The 27249-nt window shown below is 45.3% G+C and overlaps 1 pseudogene; it reads left to right on the top strand.

Moving 5' to 3' along the window:
* The first annotated feature begins 24283 nt into the window (after positions 1 to 24283).
* On the top strand, positions 24284 to 25378 carry LOC127210100 (malate dehydrogenase, cytoplasmic-like; annotated as a pseudogene).
* The last annotated feature ends 1871 nt before the right edge of the window (positions 25379 to 27249 follow it).

Consider the following 27249-nt stretch of genomic DNA (forward strand, 5'->3'; position numbering starts at 1 on the left):
CACTCTGCTGCCTTCTGCCTTAGTTAGTGTTCTTTGCTATGAAGAGACACAATCACCAGGGCCACTATTACAAAGGGAAACATTTAACTGGGGCAGGTTTACACTTTCCGAGGTTTAGTCCACCACTGTTATGGCAGGAGGCGCGGTCACCTGCAGGCAGGCATGGTGCTAGCGAAGGAACTGCGAGTTCTACATCTTGATCTGCAGCTAGCAGGAAGAACAGGTGACACACCTACTCCAACAAGGCCACACCCCCTAATAATGCCACCCCCAGTGGACCTATGGGAACCATTTTTATTCTAACCACTTTGTCTTCCCTGCTGTAATGAGCTGTTATCCGCTTTGGAACTATAAGCCCTTTCTCCATCACCCTGTTTTCGGTTAGGGCCTTCCGTCATAGCAGCAGGGAAGCAGCTAATACATTCTTCTGGCTGTGATCAGTATTCTGACACTGGTTCAGTCGGACAACTCATATGTTCTGTTTCCTAGTTTCCCAGTTTAGGCGTGGGGCGGGGCGGGGGTGGGGCTGAGAACGGAGCCCAGGGTTTTGTGTGCGTAAGCATGAACTCTGTCATTGAGCTAAGGCCCCGCCTCATTTCCCATCTTTTTAAAGAGACAACAACACAAGTCCGTCCCAGAGTCCTGTGTATTCATTTTGATAAGACAATGCCTGTAAAAGCCGTACGGAAGTGAATAAATACTTGGAAGGAGATCACTGATAAGTTTGAGACAAAGAGACTAAGGTTTATATCATCTGTAAGTTCTACCTTTGATCAAGAAGCAGAGAGCCCTGGGACTGAGACTTGCCGAGTCTGAAAACAGGGAGCACGTTTAGGGGACAGCTTGCTTACAATAGGACTTATGGTCTATGGGACTGTTAGCTTCAATTTTTACTTTTCCTTTCTATCTGGACCCAGAATGAGCTAAAGTGCTGTTGAGGGGCTGGGCTTCTCCAGCACACACAAGTTCTGTCCAGCCTTCTTGCCTTTGGGAGACTTTTGTTCTCTGGTAGCGCTAAAGAGGCTGTCGACTGGGCTGGGGAGATGGCTCATTGGTTAAGAGAACTACCTGCTCTTCCAGTGGACCCAGGTTCAATTCCCAGCACCCACACGGCAGCTCATAACTGTCTGTAACTCTAGTTTCAGAGGACCTGACACCCTCTCACAGACATAGATGTAGGCAAAATACCAATGCACACAAAATAAAAACAAACAAACAAACAAACAAAGAGGCTGTCCATCCCAGTGCAAGTATGTGACTCAGGCTAGCCAATCAGAATGCTATGTTCCACTGAAAACTGTGATCGGTGCAGGGGGTGGTCATATGACCTAAATTGGTTCCTAATCTGTTTATGGAATTGGTATAAATGTTGAAGCAGAAAAGTCTCCTCCCTCCTTTAGTATTTGGAGATGTCATCTCCATCTTTTGTCATCTCCCCTGGCCATTTCCACCCAGAATGTGGGGATGGGGACCAGGGCACATCACTCTTGAATTCATAGATTTTAATGGAACACCATGAACTCTGCCTTGTAGCGTCTGAGTTTAAAGCAGCATTTAATAATGAGAATACTGCGGGTCTGCCAGCAACCAGGGACACCGTTTATTTCTGTATTAGGAGAAGTAACTCGTCAGTTTCTGATTTATTGAATCTTTTTTTTCTTCATTCGTGTTGAAGACAGGGTTTTGGAACTGCTCCTGTTTGGATGTGTGCTACAAAAGTTGCTTGTCGAAAACTTGATCTTAGCTGGGCGGTGGAGCACACACCTTTTAATCCCAGCACTCAGGTGGATCGCTGCGAGTTCGAGGCCAGCCTGGCTTACAAAGGGAGTCCAGGACAGCCAAGGCTACACAGAGAAACCCTGCCTAGAAAAACCACACACACACACACACACACACACACACACACACAAAGGAAAAGAAAGAAAGAAAAAGAAAACTAGGGCTTTGAAGCAACAATATTGGGAAGCAGAGACTAGTGGGAGGAGTTTAGGTCATGAAGACAAAGCAACATCAGATTGGTTGTTGCTGGAGTAGGCACCTTATCATAAGAGTAGGTTTATCATAAAGCCAAGTTTTATGCCCATGCCCTGCCTTGTTTTCTTGGTCTCTCCAGCCTCCAGAACCATAAGCTAAATACATTTCTGATCATTAAGGATGACCCAGTCACCTGGGTGTGGTGGTGGGCACCTTAAATCCCAGCACTTGGGAGGCAGAGGCAGGTGGATCTCTGTGAGTTCGAGGCCAGCCTGGTCTACAAATCAAGTCAAGGACAGCCAGGGCTGTTATACAGAGAAATCCTGTCTCAAAAAATGTAAAAACAAAAAACAGATACCCAGTTAATCAGGGCCTGATGGCTCATGCCTTTTTAATCCCAGCTCTTGGAAGGCGATGGCAGTCAGATATCTGAGTTCAAGGCCAGCCAGGTCTACAGAGTGAGTTCCCAGATAGCCAGAGCTGCACAGAGAAACCTTGTCTCAAAAAACTAAAGAAGAGCAGAGTGTGCCGGCACATGCCTTTAATCCCAGCACTCGTGAGGCAGAGGCAAGCAGATCTCTGTGAGTTTGAGGCCAGGCTCATCTACAAAGCGAGTCCAGGACAGCCAAGGCTACACAAAGAAACTCTGTCTGGAAACAAACAAACAAACAAACAAACAAACAAACAAACACGGGTTGGAGAGATGGCTCAGAGGTTAAGATCACTGACTGCTCTTCCAAAGGTCCTGAGTTCAATTCCCAGCAACCACAAGGTGGCTCACAACCATCTATAACCAGATCTGGTGCCCTCTTCTGGCCTGTAGGAGTACAAGCAGGCAGAATACTGTACAAATACTAATAATTATTTTTAAAGAAATATTTTATTTCAAGAAATTTATTTAAAGAAATAATTATTTATTTTAAACAAATATTTCTTTTAAAGAAAAAAAGAAACTCCAACCTTGGGTCACTGCACCTGGTCCTGAAATTCCTTTGTGTAGTGAAGTCAAAGCTTGGGTTCGAGGCCAGCCTGGTCTATAAAGCAAGTGCAGGACAGCCAAGGCTACATAGAGAAAGCCTGTCTCGAAAAACAAAACAAAACAAAACAAGTAAATCCTCCTCTCTGAGGAACAGTCTCCTGGCCAGGTGACTAGCAGGCCTAGTTAGATTATTAACTCTCGCTTTGGGCAGCTTGCAATGTTGGCCAGAGGGACATTCCATTCTTTTAATCAGGAAGAAACGGCTTTCCCTTAATGTCCCTCAAGAGAGCAGCATTGATCAAGGTTACCTTAACATTGTCCCCTTTCAAGTGATAACTGTACCATCGGAGCTGGCCTGAGGGCGGGGAGTAGATGGAACCACGGCCATCTTAGAGATCCAGAGCTCCAGGTCAAACGCTATTCCAGACCGGGCTTTCAGCCCTACCCTCCCACGCAGCCTCAGGCAACGGTGCAGAGCAAAGAAAAGAATAAGAAGTCTAAGGAGAAGAAGCCAAACTCCCTTCTGGCAACTCTGGAGGGAGAACCAAGGAAGTGTGGGGAACAGCTGCTCCCTGGTCCGGTCCATGCCCTAAGCTGCCCATCCAGGTGCTATCTCCCTTCTCATCAGCTCTTCCAGGTCCCTCTCAAGAACCAGCCAGGGGTGGGGGGATTGGGGGAGGTGGGGGGCTGGGGGGGGGGGGGGATGGGGGAGGCCGGGCGTGGTGGCGCACGCCTTTAATCCCAGCACTCGGGAGGCAGAGGCATGCGGATCGCTGTGAGTTCGAGACCAGCCTGGTCTACAAAGTGAGTCCACGACAGTCAAGGCTACATAGAGAAACTCGGTTTCAAAAAACCAAAAACAAACAAACAAACAAAAGCAGCCTGTGATGGCCTTGCGCTTTCCCACTGAGATATCTGCCCCCAGCCCTGGTGCGGATGCTTTTATTAACTCAGAAGAATGGCACACAACTCACACACCTTGGTCATCGCTCCTTGAGGTTCCAACACAGGTCAGCATCTAAAACTATGGTCGTATTTGGCTTTCCTTTGTCTCCAACTTCATGGCATGCAGCGTCCAGATAATGGGGGTGAGGCTGGGGTGGGGGAGGATTGGCGTTTGATAATGGAAAACGCGCCAGAGAAATATGTGCTTGGCTTCTGGACCCCACTGCTCCTCGTCGGTGACAGTGGCTGACCTGGTAAAAGTGGACGGTACACTCCAAAATAGTGGGGAGAGGAGTACAAAGAGAAGCATTTGAGTACAGAATTTTAAAATTCTGCTCTTCTTTTTTTTTTCTCTCCTCGAGACAAGGTCTCCAGGCTGACCTCGAACTCACAGCGATCCACCTGCCTCTGCCTCCCGAGTGCTGGGATTAAAGGCGTGTGTCACCACTGCCCGGCCCAAATCTGTTCTTCTTGAGGCAGAGTAAAAGGCAAAATAAATGAAAAGGGGGTTGAAGAGACAGAATTTCACCACCATCGTGAGGGGAAAAAAACAAAACAAAAACAAAATAGCGCAGAAACAACTTCCTGGTCCTTGGGGGGTGTTTAATGACTTTCAGGTCCTGTAAGGGGGCAGAGTTAGGATCTATGTCGCAGATTTAAGGGAGAATCAGCAGTGAGGAGGTAAAGATGCTTATGGCTGTGACCTTAGTTCATTCATTTTAGCTCCCTGCACATTTTTAGTAGCATAGAAAAGAAGGAAGTCAGGCAGGCATTGAGATCAGCCTCTGATTTGTGCATGTAGGCACTATTGCTTTAATTTAAACGGAAAGGAACCACCCTCATATGATAAATGAGAGAGCAACTACTTTTTGTCCATGGCATTTTATTTTCATTATTGTGCTAGCATCAGTAAATACCAGTTTGATCATATCGTTTATAGCTTGGTGTCATTTATTCTTCAACAAATTCGTGTGTCGTGTTCATTATGCGTAGGTGCATGCTGCCGCGTCCTGAGCACACAGAGAGCTGCCTCAGCAGTTTTTATCTTATATACCTACATGGCTTTCTTTACAACTCCTCCCACAGATACTCCTAATCCTGGCATAAGAAATGAATCTACTAATGAAAGATTAATGTAATTGCCTATGCATTTAAATGAAAACTAAGACCCTGTCTGCGTCCTGTCTCTCATCTCTAAGAGCGGTTCTCAACCTCTGGGTTGCAACCCCTTTTGAGTTCTGTGTCAGATATTTACATCACAATGTAAAACTAGCAAAATTACAGTTATGAAGTATCAACAAAAATAACGTTATGGTTGGAGTCACGACAGCATGAGGATCTGTATTAAAGGGTTGAGAAGCACTGATTTAGAGCCCAGAACCCGTGTGCTGCCTCACAACTGCCAGTAACTCCATTCCAGGGCATCTGACCTCCTCCTCTTGCCTCTGTGGGGACTGCACCCCCATACTGCATATACAGACATGCAGGCAAACAGCCATGTACATAAAATAAAAATAAATCCTTTAAAAAAAAAAATCTAGCCGGGCGGTGGTGGAGCACTCCTTTAATTCCAGCACTCGGGAGGCAGAGGCAGACAGATCGCTGTGAGTTTGAGGCCAGCCTGGTCTACAAAGTGAGTCCAGGATGGTCAAGGCTACACAAGGAAACCCTGTCTCGAAAAAATTTAATAAAAAAAAAAAAAACTAAAACTAAAACACATCTTTTCAAATATCTTGAGGTTCCAGGCATGGCGGCGCACACCCATAGTCCCAATCACTCAGGGAAACAGAGGCAGGAGGATCTCCGTAAGCAGCCTGGTCTGCAACGTGAGTTCAGAACAGCCAGGGCTACACAGAGAAAGCCTGTCTTGAAAAACACAAAACAACAACAACAACAACAACAAAAGACAAAAAAAAAAAAAATGTATCTTGAAGTATGTGTAAGTTCTGCTTATAGCAAACTCTTGGCTTTTTGCTGCCTGAAACTTATTTTATTAGTTTCATTACTTAAAAATACCTTCACCAAATATAGACTTCTAGGCTGGCTGGTACCTTCTGAGCACAGAGAGCTGCAATTGCACCGCGTCTACGGTTGTTGCTGGTGAGAAGTCAAGAGTGATTAAAGTTTCTTTTTAAGGAAATGCGTTTCTTCTGTCTGTGCCGTCTTCCCATGCATAGCTCCCGCCCCCCGCCCCTCCCCTTCCCTCATTATGGTATGTCTGGGGTGGATGTCTTTCTGCTATTAGAACAAAGATGCTTTAGGCTTTAATCAGCTCTCAGGACTCCCAGGATCACCAGACTCAGCTGGCCTTGCCGCAGGATGGTTGAACTTTAGCCCCTATGCTATGTGACACAATGTCATGTAACTCCCATCGTCAGCTCTTCAGCCTTCCCACTGGTGGCCTAAGGTATGAGGCTGCAGTTGAAATTATTCTGTTAACAACGGGGCAAGCTTTCAGGGAGATTTCCAACAGTATAAACCCCCAGGGCGACATAAACCATAAACTGAGTATGGGAGCACATGTCCAAGGATAGTCCCAGCACGGAGGGAAGCATGGGGGATGGCGGGGGATAGCGAGTTTAAGGTTATCCTCAGCTACATAGAGTTAAAGGTCAGCCTGGATTGTCCAAGACCTTGTCTCAAATACAGCCCCTCTTTCTAGCCCCTGCTTAAAGAGTCTTATTACTTCATTCCTGTAGCTTTTCCCAAGCAGAGAAAGCTGAACTTACATGGTGAATTTCTAAAGAAATGCATGGTAGCGCCTAAGATTGTTCATTTTCTGAGCATTGAGTAATTGCAAGCAAAAAACGGACGGGAGCCCTTTTCCTGCTGCGGTGGAGAGGGTCCTCATCAGCATTCTGCGTTGGCGCTGTGGCTGCTGATACAGAAGGGGGCAGACCGCGCTCGCTCTCATTAATATGCTGAAAATATTTGCTCTCCGACATCTGTCATTTCGCATAGCTACGAACACAAACCGTCGGCACCATCTGGGATGTCAGGGCCAAGGGGAGCGTGACTGTTTTGAGCTTCCCTTCCAATTTAATTTCGCAGTTTTCAAAGGCCTTGTTTCTCTTCCATGATAATCACAGGGGAAAATAATTAACAATTATCCTCCGAGTGATCAAATTACCACAAATTAAGAAACAGTTATGAATATAAATTGCAAGTGGTTATGTAACAGGAACGCGGGAAGTGCAGAACTAACGAAACAAAATTAATTGGAGCCACCGAGACGTCACTCTGTTTTATATTTATTTGTACAGTCCCTTAAGGACAGGTGGTCTCAAGATATTTCACAGCCCATGGAATTATAATTCAGAAGGATATGCGAGGGTCTGCTCACCAACTACCCATTGTCAATGTCTGTAAGTCTTCTGGAGACACTCAAAAGAACAGAGCTATCCTACCACAACGAACAGGAAGTATAGGGGTGAACTGATGGTGCGGGTTGCTCAATTTCTTTCTTTTTTCCTTTTGTGCTTTTTTTTTTTTTTAACTAGTTGTAGCCAGGCAGTGGTAGCGCACGCCTTTAATCCCAGCACTCGGGAGGCAGAGGCAGGCAGATCTCTGTGAGTTCTAGGCCAGCCTGGTCTACAAAGTGAGTCCAGGATAGTCAAGGATACACAGAGAAACCCTGTCTCGAAAAACCAAAAACAAAAAACTTAATTAATAATAATAATAATATTTAAAAAATTTTTAAACTAGTTATTTTATTAGTGTGATAATGTCAATATAAATGACTAGAGCACAAGCATTGCACCGATAGACGTAGTAATACGTGTTGAGGAGTGTCTCACAGAGCCCACCCCTGAGAGTGGGAGAAGTCTCCCTCAGGGTGAGAGCTCCCTTGTTGGTTACCCAATACCAAGCTGTCAGCCTTGAAATCATGCACATGCAAAAATAAACACTGAAATACTCAGAGGGGGGTGTGTGTAATAACAACAACTAAAGACACAGACAAGTAGGCCAGGAATTTAAGACGAGGTGGTGGGGGCACATGGGAGAAGTTGGAGGAAGGAAACAGAATAGAGGAAAGTAGTGTAATTATATATATTTTTTCAAAGAAAAAATTAGATATATTTCATGTGTATGAATGTCTGTCTGTCTGTCTGTGTACCGCATGCATGCTTGGGGCCCCCAGAGGTCAGAAGAGGGCATCAAATCCCATGGAACTGGAGCTGCAGATGGTTGTGAGCCTCCATGTGGCTACTGGTGGTTGCACCTAGGTCCTTTGTAAGTGCTCCTAACAGCTGAGCCAACTCTCCAGCCCTATTGTCTAATATTTTTGAAAAGATAGAAGAGAAAGAAGAGAAAAGAGAACAGGATGACAAAAAGTTACCCTGAATATTGTTCAGTGTGCATCTTGCTTTCATCTGTCTTAACTAGTTCATCAATTAAAAAAAAAAAAAACTTCTATCAATAATCTTTAATCTTCAAAAATTCTGTGCCTCTGGCCAAGCAACAAAAAAGTATTAGGTTTGTAGTAAAAAGGAGGAAAAAAAAAAACCAAAAAACAAGGAAAGAAAAATAGGAAAGAATATCTGAATGTCCTTCACTAAAATCAGAGTAAAGAGGGGGAAAAAAAATTGGTCAGAACTATTTTTTTCCCCTCTATCACCAGAACTCTGAAAATTAGCTAAAGGTTTACAGAAAACCAAGGAACATTGATTCAAGAGAAATGATTGAACCCTGAAAGCAAAGCTACCCCCAGCTGTGCTGGCTTTGAAAACCCACAGCCTAGGGATCATAGTGGAAGCCAGCAGCAGCTGGGAGGCCATGGGAGGGGCCGCCTGGGTTAGAGCTGCCCCCTGCCTCTGTCCTGGAGAGCTGGCATTCCAATCTCACAGGTTCGGTTGATCTCTGGGGACCTTACTCAAAGACTCTCTTTATTCTGATTCTGGGCATCTTGGAGATGTTTGTTGGGAACATTTAAAAGGAGTTGCTGGCCTTGCAGGTTGGCAAAGGTGGCTAGAAATCCTTCCCCATGCCAGCCCAGTGACCCGAGTTTGATTTATGATGCTCCTGAAAGTTGTCCTCTGACCTCTGCATGTGCACTATGACACCAAAGCTCTTACACACGCGTGCACACACACACACACATACACACACACACACACACCTTTATTTTTAACATAATTGTTTGGCATCATAGCTGCACGGGCTATAGTATATAACTGACCTGACTAATAGGCCAACCAAAAATATCTAAAGGAAAACTGGAATATCAGCTGTCCACAAGACTTGGAAAACTGCTGTGTAGTGTTGGGAACCTAGAAGTAGCCACATGTAGGGTTGTATATATGTATATAGCCCAGAAGGAACAAGAAAGGAAAGTCAGTTCTGGCTTCTGGTTGATCCTGGGGCTTTGCACAAGGAGGATGTGTAAGCTAGGTCAGAGTTTCCAGCTGCCTGGCTGAGTGCTGAACGTGTACTCATCACACACAGACGGCCTACCTGCGGTGACTTGGACAGCTATTGAGGGGGTATCTCTCTGATTAACAGCTAGCACTCACCTAATTGAGCAAGAGTTCCAGTGGATACACGTGAGGAGTGATGCAGACTATAAAATTAACCCAGAAAAGATGCTAAACAACACTGCGACAGAGTAGCGATATGGAGTTGACATATTATCATGTTACAAACATACCAAAAACATCTTGAGGCACATACCAAGAAGTAAGAAAGCGTGGCATATATACAGGAAAGCATGTATGTGTCTCCTAGGTGATTCTAAATTCTGTCAAGTTGATAATCAAAACTGATAGTCACAACGTCCACCTCAGTCCCTCAGCCACAGGCAAACATACTGATTACTGCCTCCACGTTTTGTCTTTTCCAGGATGCTCATCTGAGGGAAGTCACACTACATGATATTCTGTGTCTGGTTTCCTTCACTGGGCACATTGCCTTTGGGGCACATGTTGCTACATGTGCCGGAAGTCTATCCCCTTTGGATCCTAAGCATTTCAGAATTATAATCGTGCATCATACATTTTTTAAAAGATTGATTTATTATGTATACAGTGTTCTCCCTGCATGCCAGAAGAGGGCACCAGATCTCATTATAGATGGTTGACAGCCACCATGTGGTTGCTGGGAATTGAACTCAGGAGCTTTGGAAAAGCAGTCAGTACTCTTAACCTCTGAGCCATCTCTCCAGCCCCCTGCATCACACATATTTTAACTTCAAGTTTCAAGTGTTTACTGCTAACATATTAAAATCACATTGCTTTTCTGTATTGTTCTAATTTCCAATGAGCTTGCTAAACTCATTTATAGTCTAGGATATATTCTATAGTTTTAAAAAGAATTTTATTACATTTATTTACTTTTCTGGTGTGTGTGTGTGTGTGTGTGTGTGTGTGTATGTGTACACACTTGTGCCACAATATGCATGTGATAGTCAGAAGAGACCTTTAAGGAGTTTTGGTTCACTCCACCACGTAGATCCTGAGGACCAGTCAATGTTGGCAGGCTTGGTGGCAAGTACCTTTACCCACTAATCCATCTCACTAGCCCAGTTTTTTAAGTGTGTGTATTATACATGCGGTGTGTATGCAAGTGGGTACTCGTGTGCAGAGGGCAGATGAGGACACTGGGTGCCCCTCTTAGATTTCTATTACTGTGATAAAGACCGGGACCAAAATCAAGTTGGGGAGGAAAGGGCTTATCCCATCTTCTGGCTCTCAGTCCACCTGAGGCAGGTCAGAGCTGGAACTCAAACACGGCAGGAACCTGGAGGCAGGAACTGGAGCAAAGACCATAGAGAAATGCTGCTTACTGGCTTTCTCAGCCTGTTTTCTTTCTTATACACTCCAGGAACCCTTGCCCAAGGGGGTGGCCCTGTCCTACACTGAGCGGGGCCCTTCTGTATCAATCACTAATCAAGAAAACGCTCCTACAGACTTGCAGAAAACCAATCTGGTAAAGGCATATTCTCAACTGACGAGCCTCTTCCCAGATGACTCTGACTTATGTCAAATTGAGGAAGAAGGAGGACGACGAGGAGGAGGAGGAGGAAGGGGAGGAAGAAAAGGAGAGGGGAGGGGAGGGAGGAGGGGAGGGCAGGAGAGGGGAGGGGGGGGGGAGGGGAGGGGAAATCTAACCAGGACCCTGGGAGTCTTCTCTCTTCTAATTCCCTTGAGACAGGGTCTCCCACTAAATCTGGGGCCTCTTATGTTTTAGCCTTCCCTGTTTTGTTTGTTTGCCAGGCTGGTGGCCAGCAAGCCCCAGTCATTCCCCATTTTTCCCCCTTTGCTAGAGCTGGGGCTATGGACAGGTAGAGACTCACGTGTGGCTTGTTTCTGTGGGAGCTGCAGGTCTGAAATCAGCACAGCTGATTGAACTCACTGAGTCAACCTCCCAGCCCCTGCTGTGTGTGTGCGCGTGAAGGGATTTGGTGTCTAGATAAATGATTCACTCTAAAATGAACACCACGTTCTCTTTTCTGGTCCGTGGCTTCCACTTCTTTTTCCTGTCTTCTCGTGCTGGCTAAGAGCTCTGAACGCACTGAGGAGAAGCAACGTCAACAGGTGTCTTGGCCCAGTAGAGTCTAGTATTTACAGGCTGTGACAACTTTAGGATACGTTTCCAACAAGCTATTTTGAAATATGCCGTTCAGCAGATATAGGAAGGATGGTTGTCATAGAACAGTTTTTCTTTAAAAAAAAAAAAAGATTTAACTGCAAACAATTTAAAAATAAGGGTTTTGTTCTAAACTGAATTTGATTTTAAGTGTAAATTTCTACGCTGGCATTTCAAGGTTTTCTATGACAATTTCCTCTAATTTGGAGGGGTTATTTGCAGTTGGCTTTATAATTTTTATATCATTTAACATAATCATTTATGAATTCTATAATTGTATCTTTAATTACAAGAACAATTTAATCTTAAAGTTTTCTTTCTCGATAATGATAATGATTAGTTTTTTTTTTTTAGGCAGTTCTCATGAAGATAATGTTCTTTTCCACTGAATGCAATTACTTCCAATTTTGCTTCTAAGCCTCCGGATATTTGCTTTACAATATCCCAGCCTTTAAAAAAAAAAAGAAAGAAAGAAAGAAAGAAAATTCCATACTCTGCAAATTCTAATCAATCACTTCCTGATACACTTCATGGCAACGTCCAGGTGTCTCGTGCTTTTCTTTCACAACAATTTGCTTACCATTCGATGTCCAGTCAGCAGTAGTTCTTGTTTCTGCTCTCAAGCAGAGAGTCAATGTTTGTTCAGACCGCGGGGAGACAGAGGAGCAAACAGGAGCAAATAGCATCCTACCTCTTGTCCTGGTGCTGCCTCTGTGTGGAGCCTCCCTTCCAATCACGGCTGCAATTATGGGAACTGCCACTGTGGTCAGTCACCTCCACTCACGTGCCAGCCAGTTCTTGCGCTGGTCACCAGGCAACTTCACACAGCACTCGGCTGCCTGGCTCGCTCAGCTCAGAACCTAAGCCCCTGGCACATCTTCCCTGCTCACTTGGATGCCTCTTGGCTCCCATCAAGCTTCGTGCACAAAACACAAGTTCAAATGTAAAAATTCCTAAGGATTTCTAGATTACGCCGACAGAAGTAAACCAGATATTATACTTTATGAAGAAAGCCAGTAACAGATGACCTCATACATAATATGATCCCACTTTTTTTTTTCTTGGTTTTTCGAGACAGGGTCTCTCTGTGTAGCCTTGGCTGTCCTAGACTCGTTTTGTAGACCAGGCTGGCCTCGAACTCACAGTAATCCGCCTGCCTCTGGGATTAAAGGCGTGCGCCACCGTACCTGACTGTGACTTGATATTTTAACAGTGGGCGGGCATGGTGGTGCACGTCTTTAATCCCAGCACTCGGTAGGCAGAGGCAGGTGGATCGCTGTGAGCTCGAGACCAGACTGGTCTACAAAGTGAGTCCAGGACAGACAAGGCTACACAGAGAAACGCTGTCTCAAAAAAAAAAAAATAAAAAAAAAATAAAAAAAGAGAGAAAGAAAAAGATCAAGTCACATATGAAACTAGGCCATAGTACTCAATTGAATGCTACCTTCTGTCAAGAGCCCTGACAGCCACTGGAACAGGTACCAAGCCTTGTTGACAGCGTCACCCCACATGCTGTCACCAAGGGCTGCCAACTGCCTCTTCCATAGCTCCTCTATGAAGTCCCCCCAGTGGTACCCACAACTGCCTTGACAATGACTATCTGAGGTGATTGCTCACAATTCCGACGGCTCTTCCCATCCATCCGTCCCCACTGATAAATACCTGTTCTTCTTTGTTTAAACATGCTACGCTTTATGCCCGATAAAAGCCTTACATCCTGGCCCTGAGGGGACTTCAGGTTTTTTTTTTCTTTCCAATCATGAGCCCACACATGTCCTTTCTGTTGGTTGGTGGTGATGTCTGGAAGGCGGAGACTCAGCCAACCTCAAGAGGTAACATCCTATGATGGAGGGGTCAGGAGTATAAAAGGGAACAAGAGAAGACATGCTCGCCTGATGGGCTGATACACATTTAAGCTGTAATGGGCCAAAGGAAGGCTGACAAGAAGCGAGGTCACCGTCCATGCTTTCCTGCAGAGTCTGGCTTAGGTGTGCTTGTGGCTCTGTGGGAGGTGACAGAACTGTTTAAGGCAGTGGCTCTCAACCTGTGCGTCGAGACCTCCACACAGGTCTCGTGTCAGATGTCCTGATTGTTATGGTTTGTAACGGTAGCAGAATTACAGTTATGAAGTAGCAACAAAACTAATTTTATACATTAGGAACTGTATGAAAGGGCTGAAGCACTGGGAAGGTTGAGAGCTACTGTTTAAAGGTTTGGGGGCCTGCTAAGGGCAAAGTAATTAGGCCACTGGAGTCAATGAGTTCCTATGGAGGATAGGTTGTTATAAAAGAAAGGGGGAAGGTAGGCTGGGCATGGTGGCGCACGCCTTTAATTCCAGCACCTGGGGAGGCTGAGGCAGGCGAATTGCTGTGAGTTCGAGGCCAGCCTGGTCTATAAAGTAAGTCCAGGACAGTCAGGGCTACACAGAGAAACCCGGTCTCAGAAAAGAAAAAAAACAAAAAAGGAGGGGGGAAGGGTGCATATGGGAGAAGGATGAACCTTTTCGAGTTTTAAAAGTCTTCCGTACACGCCCTGCCATTGCCATGTCACTCACAGCGAGGGCCTCACCAGAGCCTAGCGGCACCATGCTTTGGGCCTTCGTAACTGTGGGCTAAATAACCTTTGCTTTCCACATTACACTCAGACATTGTGCTGCCGCAGCAGGAAGCCGTCTGAGATGGCCATCATCAACGAGACACCGCAACAACCTCAGTGACTCACTCCCGAAGCTGGACTTATCGGCAGCCCGGGCGCTGAAACAGCATCCTGGGTAATGACGGAATCTGCCTTATACAGACATCACTTAGCCTAGTTTGCTTTCTGTTGCTGAGATTAAAAAAAAAAAAAAAAAAAACACTGAGCAAAAGCAGCATGCCCACAGGGCACCCTGACCAGGGGATACCTTCTGCTGAGGCTCCCTCATCCAAGCTTTCTCTCAGCTGACAGCTGAAGCTATGACAGGACAGGAGAACTGCAGAGATATGGGAGGGGTCTACGAGCTGAGTTCTGGAGAGCCAGGGCCTGGGAGACTTGCAATAGTCAGCAACAGGCTGCTTGATAACAAAGAGTACAGACTGGTGGTCCCCGGACCTGAACAAACAGAGAAGGCACGAAAATTTTTACAGCCACTGATTGGATAACGGACAAATGCCTTAAGCATTCCTTTCTAGCCACTCTTCTCAATCTCCGGGAAACCATGGCGTCTTCTGTAAGACCATCAGCTTTGTGATACACTGACCACATAGAGTGTTGTAGACATGTTGTAGACAAGAGGCTCGCAAAAAATGCTTTCCTCAGAAGTTACATCTAGTTCGTGGTAGGGTTAGCGCTGACCTCCTGCCGCTGACTGAGGACAAGACTTGTGTTGATCCTATCTACTGCTCTTGCTCAGTGCCCTGTTAAAAGACACTTAGCAAAACTCAAGAATCTCTCCACTGATCGCATGGTGCAAACGCTTTAAAACAGCTGCAGTGACTGTGTGCACATGTGTGCGTGCATGCGTGCGAGTGTGTGTATGCATGCGTGTGGGCATACGTGTGCGTGTGTGTGTCTGTCCTTGCCCATGAGGACACAGAGTAGGTGTATTTCTCTCTCAGACAATCACTGAACTGACTTGTTGCCAGCACTAGCAGGTTAGCCAGCAAGTCCCTGGGATCCTCCTGCCTCTGCCTCCCAGGGCTGAGATTATAGGTGTGTGACAAGCCTGACTTTTTTTTTTTAATTAAGATTTATTTATTTTATTTATTGTATATGGATGCTTTATCTGCAGAAGAGGGCACCAGATCCCATTATAGATGTTTGTGAGTCACCATGTGGGTGCTGGGAATTGAACTCAGGACCTCTGGAAGAGCAGGCAGTGCTCTTAACCACTGAGCTATCTCTCCAGCCCCAAGCCTGGCTTTTTACATGGCTCCTTGGCATACAGATTCAGGTCTTCAGCCTTGTGTGACAAGCACTAAACTCACTGTGTGGACTCCCAAAGCCCTGGAAATTGTCTCCTAAAACAAAGATTTCCATGCTGCCGTTTGACACAGGCCTAACTGGCACCCTCCTAGGTTTGTAGTTACAGCACGCCTGGTGTCCTGTAGGCGCCTTTGTATACATTTGAAGTCACCGCTCTGAAAGTTGTTACGCCACCTGCATTTACAGTTCAGTAAACAGATGCAATCGCTTGGTGCCACACTAGCTGAGCCAGCACGGGAACCTGGCACTTCTGTTTCCAGGACATTTGCTGCCTGGGTTTGAGGGCGGCTGCCTTGTCTCCACCTCCACCTGTTTGCCTCTACACCCTGCTCTGCAGTGTTTTTCTTCATCAGTCGTCCGGGTCAGTCCAAGCTGCCTGGAACTGCTCCGAGGGTGCCTTTTCCTTCACACAATAGCTGATGCCGTTTGTATTGCAGCGGCTGTTCAGCTGATACCGAGTGTGTTGTGGGTACTAATAATCTACAGGCAACAACACAGCATCACCCGGGGAGATGATTAGTGACAGGTAAACTACACGTCTCTGCAAAAAAAGTGGTTGTGTCGTGTTTTCAGAATGAGGCCCAGCGTCCTCTATGGACTTTTGAGTCATCACTTCTGGGAGGACCCCATTTCTGCCTCCATTCCTCTGCAGCCTGAGAGTCCACGCAAATGTGTCCTCACTACAGAAGCGGCTGTACAGTCACTTGAAGACTTGGTTGGATATAAAGAATGGACGCAGTTTGGGGTAGTCTGGAAGTTTCTAACCAATTAGGGCCCTGTCCTCTGTGGAAACATACCAGATAAAAACTGCATTGACTTAGCTCTGTGTCAAAGGTCATGCATGGCCAGACTTCTGGGAAATTATATTCAACTAGAATTTTTAAATTGCTGGAAAGATGGTTCGGCAGCTAAGAACACTTGCTGCTCCTCCAGAAAACCCAGATTCTTTTATCTGCACGTATGGCAGACAGCTCACAGCAGCCTGTAATTCTAACTCCAGGGGATCTGTCTCCCTCTTCTGGCCCCCATGAGCACTGCACTTGAATGTGCACACACACATTAACAATTTAAAAAACAAATGAAAAGCATAAGAAACAGAAAACAGTGTTTCTGTGATTATAAATGACTCACTGGTGGTATTGTTTGAGTCAAGGTCTTGCTTTGTGGCCTAAGCTGTTCCCAAATTCAAGATGTCTCAACATCTCAAGGATTGGGTATATAGTCATGGGCCACCATATCTGGCTTTTTTTCTTAATAGAAATTTTTTTGTTTTGTTTTGCTTTTTTGAGACAGAAGGTTTCTCTGTGCAGCCTTGGCTGTCCTGGAATCTCTTTGCAGACCTTGAGGCCGGCCTTGAACTCTGCTGGGATTATAGATATGTGCAAATGGCTCCAGGCTTCATAGAGACTTTTTATATTGGGTATCTGCCACCGGATAGACAGATAAATAATCTGTGGAAGAGTCAAACATTGAAATATTATTTGTCAATAAAAAGAAATTAAGTTTTATCCCCGAGTGCGGTGGTGCATGTCTGTAACCCCAGCACTCAGGAGGCTGAGGCCTTTGTGAGTTCGAGGCCAGCCTGCTCTACAAAGTGAATCCAAGACAGTCAGGGATATACAGGGAAATCCTGTCTCAAAAAACAAAAAACAAAACAAAACAAAAAAAAACCCAAAAAAAACAGGAAAAGAAAAGAGAAAGAAATTAAGTTTGGACATGTGGTGTAACATGAACGAACCTTGAAATCTTTCAAAGTGAAATAAGACAGTCACAGCAGACCTCACATGGCACGATGCCTTTGCACAGCACATCCAGAAGAGACGGCACCTGTTGCACCAGCTGGCAAAAGTGTGAGCGAAACTTGAATTGTACACTTTGAAAGGGTGGGTGGTTTGAGACACATCTCCCATATCTCCGTAAAGCTCCACATTTTTGCTTTGAGGCTTTAAAGTCTTAGTGGCTTGTTCTGAATTAGAATGTAGCGCTAACACGTAAGCGGAGTGACGGTTGTGAACAGGGTCACTTGAATCATCCACTCCAGCTTAAGGCTGAGCGGTCGGCACTGAACACTGCCATTATTTAAAAGGGCAAGGTTATAAATAGCCTGGCTGTCATGCCTATGTGAGATGATGACTGTGCTTCCCCGACATCCTCTCAAATCTACAGCAAGGGCCTAAAGAAAGCTGTCGCAGCTCTGCTGAGGAGAAGGTGGGACCCAGTCAACGTGCTGTGCTCCTGTGGGTCAGGACCCCCATGTGGATGAAGGAGGGGGGGTCCTAACAGTAGCACAATTTGCAGTTATGAAGTAGCAACGGAAGTAATTTTATAATGGGGGGGGGCGGTCACCACAACATGAGGAACTGTATTAAGGGTTGACGCACTAAGGAAGATTGAGAATCACTGAGTGACAGGCTGAGTGACGGAGATCTGTGCCTTGGGTGCAAAGGCTAACCTGTCTATAAACTGATAAACCCACAAACTGAGCCCCACACTCTCATGCAACACTGTGTGTAGGGCCAGGCACCATCTTCCGGGAGAACTAACCGAAGTGTGTGAAATTGTTGGTGGAGTCTCCCGGGGGTGCCTCGAGCCCTGACTCAAGCTGTTCAGGGTGGTCTGTGACCAGTTTGCCCAAGTGAAGGAAAAGGTTCTCCAGTGCGTCTCCAACCAGGTCTGTATCGGGGAGACTCGGAGGACACTTATTAAATCAAATTTTAAAACATGGTCTGGCGAGATGGCTCAGCGCTTAAGAGCACTGTCTACTCTTCCTAAAGCACCTGGGTTTAATTCCCAGGACCCATGCGGCAGTGCACAGCGATCTGGCACCCTCGCATATACATGCAGACACAACATCAGTGCACATGAAAATAAACGAAGCTTTTGAAAATATTCTTAAAACATTATTGTGGAATCCATAATAAATCTATGCTTTTTTTTTTTTTACTGCAATTTAACCTCACCTAACCATTTAATGCAGGTACAAAGAAACTCTATGGCTCTCTTTATGAAACTGCAACCTGTCATTAAAATCTTTTGCAGAAAGCCTTAGGGGATCACAAATTGAGGTCACTAGTCCATTAATGCCTTGGGGTGTGTGTGATCGAGAAGGTGTGCAGAGACCAGAGGTGGACACTGATTGTCTCATTTTTTGAGACAGGGTCTCCCACTGAGCCTAGAGTGCATCAATCCGGGAGGCTAGCTGGCCCGTGAGGTTCAGGCATCCTGTCTCAACCCCTCTTACCCAGCTATGGGGCTATAGTGCACTCTTATGCCTCCTTTTTCACATAGGTCTTGGGGATCTGAGCTCAAGCTCTCATGCTTGCGTGGCTGCAAGCTCTTTGCTGACTGAGCCATCTTCCCAGTACAGTGTAGGTCAAAGCAAGCCCAAGCCGATGGTTTCCTTAATTTTCCTGGCAATGCTGGGAATCGAACCCAGGACCTCACTCATGCCAGGTAAGTGCTCTACTGAGCGACAGCCCCAGCTCTCCATGAATGTCTCTATTTCTCTTTTCTGTTGTGTGTTTCTTGCATACCTCTACTGGAAATTGAGCGGCTGTGGTTGCTTCCCAAATACCAAAGAGTCCGACTGTATTTCAGAACTCTTCACTTCAGAAGCTTTGCCTCCCAAGCATAGGTCAACAGAGCATGAGTTTTATAAGTACTGAACCATTAAACATCAAGTATGGATTTACCTTAAATTTAGCTATACTTAACCTTTTAGATCAAAATATTAATCTCACTTAAATAAATTAAATGTATTAATTACTAATAAGCACTAACCTAATCAAAAGGAAAAGATTAAGAGCCAACATCTTCTGATCCTTTGTTCCTTTTTCTTCTTTACTACCCCCCCCCCCGCAACCCCCCCAGACAAGATTTCTCTGTGTAGCCTTGGCTATTTGGACTCACTTTGTAGACTAGGCTGGTCTCGAACTCAGAGCAATCCGCCTGCCTCTGCCTCTCAAGTGCTGGGATTAAAGGTGTGTGCCACCACGCCCGGCCACTAGTCTTTATTTATTTTTTATTTTTATTTTTTGGTTTTTCGAAACAGGGTCTCTCTGTGTAGCCTTGGCTGTCCTAGACTTGCTTTGTAGACCAGGCTGTCCTCAAACTCACAGTGATCCTCCTGTCTCTGCCTCCCAAGCGCTGGGATTCAAACTGAGTCTTTCCACTGTTTAAAATGCCATAGTCAGGCAGGGCATGGTGGTGCATGCCTTTAATCTCAGCACTCGGGAGGCAGAGGCAGGCGAATCGCTGTAAATTCGAGGCCAGCTTGGTCTACAAAGTCAATCTAGGACAGCCAAGGATACACAGAGAAACCCTGTCTCGGAAAACAAAACAAATGAACAAATAAACAAATAAAACGCCATAGCCTCGCCTCGTACCATCCATCACCAGACTCTGGTACTAAGGAAGATAGGATGCTCTCTCACAAACTGTCACTCACTGGAAATCCAACAGAGCTATTCATAGACCATTACTATTCATGTCCCTTCTACTCTGCCTTTATATCTTAGAAGACTGTTTTCAAGCTAATTTGTGACAGAAACCCCAAGACTCAACCAAAATTAGTTCCTCCCTGCCTTTTCATATCCGAAGCTCTCATTCTTTTGTTGTTGCTGTTGTTTGTTTTTTGAAACATGGTTTCTCTGTATGTAGCTTTGACTGGTCTGCAGACCAGACTGAGCTCGAACTCACAGAGATCTCTGCCTCCTCTGCTGGGATTAAAGGTGTGGGCCATCACCGGGCTCTCACTCCTTCTTTTAAAAAACTGGTTGTAGTGTATAAACATACAGTTTACTAGTCTGTGTATGTCCTGGGAAACCTTATGCTCCCCACTCTTAAATCAGGAAACAGCTTCATATTGAAAGGCCTGAAAAACAAGGTCAAGCTGACCCCTGCCCTAGTTCAAAGAAACCATCACCTTAGAAAAACACCCGGTGCAGAAAGCCCCCACACGGCCTGCTCTCTGACCCCCGGTTAACCCAGCCCAAGCCAATCATCCTGCTCACATACATCCTGCTCACATACAGCAGCCCAGCCAATCAGTTTAAAGGTCAGCTCCTTCCCTCCCCTCCCCCCCTCCCCCGCTTGCGGTTTCTCGAGTGCTGAGGTACCCTGACGCGCCAGCAATAAACCTTTGCTCTTTGCATCGGCGCTGTGGTGTTTGAGTGGTCTCTCGCGACGACCCCCCTTCCTTCCCAAAGTGGACTCTGGGATCCAACAATATGATACTTTCCTCCCCTAAGTCTGTATTCATTATGCAACCTTCCAATCTCGTTTGTTTCTGTAGAATTATGGATGCCAGTTACACGGGTAGGGTTGTTTTTTTGTTTTGTTTTTAGTTTTTTTTGTTTTTTCATTTAATTTTAATGTGCCTTAGTATTAGAGGGTCAGATCTTGGAGTTACAGACAGTTGTGAGCTGCCATGTGGTGCTGGGAATTGAACCCAGGTCCTTTGGAAGAGCAGTCAGTGCTCTTAACCACTAAGCCATGTCTCCAGCCCCTATATGGGTAGGTTTATCTTTGATTGTTAGTTGGCAACATGAGAGATAAGCTTGTTCAATTTAAGTTAAAATTTTAAAGCAAAGGAAGACGAGGTCAGTGGGACGGCACGGTGGGTAACGGTGTTCGAGACCAAGCCTGACGATGTGGGTTCGACCCTCAGAATTCACACGGGAGAAGGAAAGGACCACACCAGGCAAGCCATTCTCCTTGATCTCAACACGCACACTGTGATGCATACTAAAATAAATGCAAAAAGATTAATAAAGGGGGAAGATAACAATGATAAGGGCGGTACATTTTTTTTTTTAAAGAGTAGATGTCTAAAAATACCAGTTCCAGGGTAGGGATGAAGCCAGTGGCTCAGCGTTTGCCTAATGAGGCCCTAGCTTGACCCTCGGCTCTGCCAAAAGAAAGAAAAGAATTTGTATTTTTAACAACAGCGTTAAGACATATTTCACTCAGCATACAATTTCCCCATTTAGAGTGTTCAACAGAGTGACTTAATATATGCGCAGGGTTGTACTGCCATTGTGGGATGATTTTAGAATGCCTCATCATGCCAGAGAGATTTCCCCACAGCCAGTCCACCCATCTCCATCCCTGCAACGCCTGGCCCCTGAGATGCCATAGGACCACCATGTTCCTGTGGGTTTGATTATTCTGGACTTTGCATGTGAATGGGGCGCCCTACAGTATGTGACTGGGGGGATGGCTGCTTCCACCAAGCACACTATCGTCAAGGTCCATCCATGCCGTGGTGTCCTCTATCGATAGTTAATGGACTCAATAGAGCTGTTAAACATTTTAGCTAGTCAATAACACATGAGCATAATATTTCGCCTGTTTTCTTTCCTTTTGCGTGTTAAGGTCCCACCCACAGCCTCACACACACAGTGCTTTGCCATGAAGCCATATCTCCCAGCTTTTGGTTACAATATCCCAATGCTACCAGTTTTTTTGTATGAGCTTTTCAGTTCTTGTGACTACCTGCCTGGGCATGGGGCTGCTGGATCACACGGCAAGTCTTAACGCTCGTTTTTGAGGAATTTCCAGACTATGCAAACAGGCTGCTCCATTTTATGTCCCCCTCGGTCATAGATGAGGGTCCAATGTCCCCACACGGGTCCCCACACTTGCTATTCTTTTCCATTACAGCCATCTTTGTGGATGTGAAGTGGTCTCTTGTGTGACTATTTACTTTTACCGGGACATTGCGAGCTAAGGGGTCATTACAGGAAAAACAAAGGAAGACCTGTCCTGTCCTGGCTGTCATCTGATAGATGTATGTTCCCCACAGGGGTTCCATTGTCTTTCAGATCAGTATTTCTCAATTTGTTCTTTTTATACCCTGTTCCTGTGCCCTCTTTAAAAAAACAAAGAAAGAAAAAAAAACAAAAAACCTAACAGCTTATGTTACCGTAAGAGTCTCTTAAGTTCCTAGGCTGAGAATAATCTTAGCCTGTTATCTGAGACTTTTTCCCTCCAAAGACCAGTAAAATAAATCTGCCAACGTTGAACTGGTCACTTGCCAAGAACAATAAACATGATTTCATCAAAAAGGGGACATTGAACTTCAGAAGAATAGAAGAATGATTGCAGGATAAACGTCTTTTCTAAGATGATTTTATCTGTACACACACACACACACACACACACACACACACACACATACACTACAAACCATCCCCCAGCAGGAAAGTTCTTACATCTCATATGGCTTTGCATGACTCCTCCTCTGTGTAGGCTCAATTTTCTTATCAATTATATTTTATTATGAACTTATTCAACGATCCTACCTCCCTGACAACCCGACTAGCCCAAACTATCAGAAAAAGAGATTAAAGAACACTACAAAGAAACCTTAAGGACATCACTCCCTGGTGTAGTTAGCAGGGCTTCAGCAGACCAGCAGTTCCTGGAGCAGCAGCTGGAACCTCAAGCCTCAGCTGGAGTCCAAAGCCTTGAAACTTTCCCTGGAGCAGTTCGTTTTAGGAGCTTCTTGAAAGTGCAGAGATGAGCAGCCAAACACCAAGTCCCAACCAAAAAAGCCTCCTCCCTTGTTTTGGGCTCATACATATATCCTCTCAGTGGGCTCAAGGCTGTTTTTTTCACCAAGCTCCTCCACTAAGTAGTTTGACCTCTATGTGGAAAAACATCCTGCTTTCTCCCATCTAAATGGTAAACATCCCTCCCACACTTGGGATCAAAACAGAAACAAGTTTATCTCCCCTTCACCTCTGCTAGAAACTTAGGCCAGAATAATGTTGACACTCTATTAGGCTAGTAGACCTCTGACACGGGGCACACAAATTGGTGAAAACAGAAAGGCATGTTGCCTCAGCCTGAGCCAAGAATGTTCTCATAGCTACCTCCATACCAATTTCAAGCAGTTTCATCCCTAAAAATACTAGCCCTGCTTAACCAATCTTAATATACAACTGTCCTTCTTTGAAGGATGGATGTCAAGACCGTTAGAGAAATTGCTGATGAGGGCACCATAACGGATGGCTCAGTTTGATATGTCTAGCATGTGCTGGTCAGTCTTAGCCTTTCTAAGACTAAGGGGTAATAAGCCATTCATGATGTAACAGAAGTACAACGGGCCTCATAAAAATTGTTCCTGCCTGGAAAATTGAAAGAGATGGATAAAGAGATGACTCAAAAAGTAAACGCATTTGCTGCTCACCCAGAGAACCCAGGTTCAATTCCTAGCGCCCACCTGGAGGATCGCAGCCTCCTGGAACTCCAGTTCTCCAGGGGATCTGATGCCCTTTTTTTTTTTTTTTTTTTTTTTGCTTCCACGACAGCCAGGCATGTGCATGGTACACAGATGCACATCCAGGCAAAACAGCAAGATGCAGAAATGTAGGCCTAAAGTCATTGTGTAATTTAAATGCTGATTTCTATACACCTCCCACCCCCATGTCTGGTTGCAATCCTTGTTCTGAGAATCGTTTAAACGCTGCTCTCCGTTTGTCCCCTGATATTTCAATAAAACAGCTTACAGCCAATCATCGAGCAGGGGAGAGAATAGGGCTGGACTTCCTGCCAGGTAGGGGAGGAGGAATTAGAAAAGGAAGTAGGAGATTCAGCCACAGGCAGAGGCGCAGGAGAGTTGAAGAAGGTTCCCCTGGAGCAATTTAATTTGGGATTATGGCAAAGATGGAGTCAGGATAACATAGAGGGTTAGGAATAGACACTACTCAAGATTGTGCTGTGGATTTCTGGCGAGCACCACCTTCACTCCCTGAGTTCGTTCCGCTGTGGAGGTGACCTGAGTGATGCAGACGGCTTTTGCAGGTGCAGAAATCGACCTTGCAGTTCCCAATAATGTCTGAACCAATCAGAGTCCTTGTGACTAGAGCAGCTGGTCAAATTGCATATTCACTGTTGTACAGTATTGGAAATGGATCTGTCTTTGGTAAAGACCAGCCCATTGCTCCTGTGCTCTTGGCTACCACCCCCCATGATGAACATTCTAGACGGGGTCCTGAAGGAGCTGCCAGACTGTGCCTTGCCCCTTCTCAAATATGTCATTGCAACAGACAAAGAAGACATTGCCTTTAAAGACCTGGATGTGACTGTCCTTGTGGGCTCCATGCCAAGAAGGGAAGGTATGGGAAGGAAAGACCTCCTGAAAGCAAATGTGAAAAGCTTTGAATCCCAATGGTCCTGCCTCGGAGAAGTATACCAAGAAATCCGTTAAGGTCACTGTTGTGGGAAACCCAGCCAATGCGAATTGCCTGACAGCCTCCAAGTCAGCGCCATTGATCCCCCAGGAGAACTTCAGTTGCCTGACTCACTTGGACCACAACTGAGCAAAATCTCAAATTGCTCTTCAACTCGGTGTAACCGCTGAGGACGTAAAGAATGTCATCATCTGGGGAAACCACTTATCAGCTCAGCATCGAGATGTCAATCATGCCAAGGTGAAATTGCAAGGGAAAGTGGCTGCTGTGCATGAAGCCCTAAAAGATGGCAGCTGGCTCATGACTGTGCAATAGCGTGGCACTGCTGTCATCAAGGCTCAGAAACCGGCCAGTGCAATGTCTGCTGAAAAAGCCCTCTCGGCCCACATCAGCGACATCTGTCCGGTTTGGAAGCCCAGAGGGAGAGTTCGTGTCAATGGGCGTCATCTCTGTCGGCAATTCCTGTAGTGTCCCTGGTGACCCACTCTACTTGCTCCCTGTTGTGGTCAGGAACAAGTTCTGTCTGTTTGTGGAAGCCCTCCCTGTGAATCATTTCTCATGTGAGAAAATGGACCTTCCTGCAAAGGCAGGAGGAAAAGAAACTGCTTCCGAATTTCTTTCCTGTGCACGACTAGACAACCATGATGACGTCAGTGACTATCCCAAAGCTGAGGAATCAAAATGTTATCTTTGGGCCCTAGTGCCAAACAGTAACAATGCTGCACTCAAATTGTGAACAAAATGTAAACATCATGTACTCTGTGGTGCAGAGTTGTGAAAGTCTCTCATGCTCTTAGTGCTGTGAGCTGAATAAAAACATATTCAAGTGGAAAAAAAAACTGTGTTCTGAAGCTTATAAACAAATAGAAAAGAGTCTCAGTTATTTATATGATAGTTGGGTTAAGAGAGAAACTAAGAAAAACAAACACAGTTTAATTTTTTTAAAAAACCTTCAACATATAAAATATATGTTTTTAAAATTGAACCTGAGCTACTTTTTAGATTTCTGGGTCTAACTATCAATTTAGAGGGAGATCCAAGAATTTGCCCAACATCTGAGAAGATAATATAGACTGACTTTAAGTATTGACTTTAGGTACTGACTTTAAGGTATTGTAAATGTGGACCACGTCTGCTACAGCACGCAAGAGCTTCTGTAGCCTAAAGTGAACTCTGGTAAGTGTGTGCATGTGGCTTGAGATGGATCATCCACTGGAAGTTGAGAGGGGAACTTTGGAGGTAGAGTTCCTACTTATTATGTGCATAGTCTGGCTTGTATCCCGAGAGCTCAGGAAGGAGAATGAGGAGAGGGGGAAAGAGAAGCAAAGGAAGGTAATTTACACACAATTTCAGTATTGCATGGTATTCAAGAATGGTCCCTTGGGAGCTGGCTCAGCAGTTGAGAGGACCCAGGTTCAGTTCCCAGCACCTACGTGGCAGCTCATGTAGGTATGTATTTGTGTGTGTTGTCTGCATGTGTGTATATGCACCATGTGCATGCACTACTCTCAGAGGCCAGAAGAGGGCTTTGGATCTCCTGGAACAGGAGTCACAGGAGGTTGTGACCAGCCACGTGGGTGCAGGGAATTGAACCCAGGTCCTTTGCAAGAGCAGCTAGTGTTCATAAATGCTGAGCCATCCCATCGGCCCCAGACTGAGCTACTTCTGAATGTCAACAGTCCATAACAAACCTCAAGAATAGCCAGTGAGATAGCTCAGTGGTTGAAGACACCTGTCACTAAGCCTGGTGACCTCAGCTCAATTTCTACAAGGTAGAGTAAGAAAATCCACTGCATAGCAATGTCCTCTGGTCTCCACACTGTGGCACACATGCATGCATGCATGCATAGATGTAATCAGAAAAAAAAGATAGGGGGCTGGAGCGATGGCTCAGAGGTTAAGGGTACTGACTGTTCCTCTGGAGGTCCTGAGCTCAATTCCCAGCAACCACATGGTGGCTCACAACCATCTATAATGTGATCTGATGTCCTCTTCTGGCCTGTGGGTGTATGTGCAGCCAAGAGCACTATATACATAATAATAAATAAATAAATCTAAAAAAAAAAAAGAGAGAGAGAGAGAAAATAAAACTGCAAAAGAAGAATACAGAGCCGGGCGTGGTGGCGCACGCCTTTAATCCCAGCACTCGGGAGGCAGAGGCAAGCGGATCGCTGTGAGTTCGAGGCCAGCCTGGTCTACAAAGTGAGTCCAGGACATCCAAGGCTACACAGAGAAACCCTGTCTCGAAAAACCAAAAAAAAAAAAAAAAAAAAAAAAAAAAAAAAAAAGAATACAAAAATATCTATCATTCAATTAGACAATATTTAGAAGTTATGTAACATTCAATAAAAATCACTAGATTGGCCAGGTGTGGTGGTTCACATCTTTAATCCCAGCACTCCGAAGGCAGAGGCAGGCGATCACTATGAGTTCGAGGCCAGCTTGGTCTACAAAGTGAGTCCAAGACAGCCAAAGTTACACAGAGAAATTCTGTTCCAAAAATACAAAAACAAACACAGGAAAAAAAAAATCACTAGATTGGGGTTGGGAAGTAATAATCTATAATAAATAGAAATGTCAATCAATATAAGCAGACCCACAGCAAGC

This window comes from Acomys russatus, chromosome 27 (assembly GCF_903995435.1).
Source record: "Acomys russatus chromosome 27, mAcoRus1.1, whole genome shotgun sequence".
NCBI classification, from domain to species: Eukaryota; Metazoa; Chordata; class Mammalia; order Rodentia; family Muridae; genus Acomys; species Acomys russatus.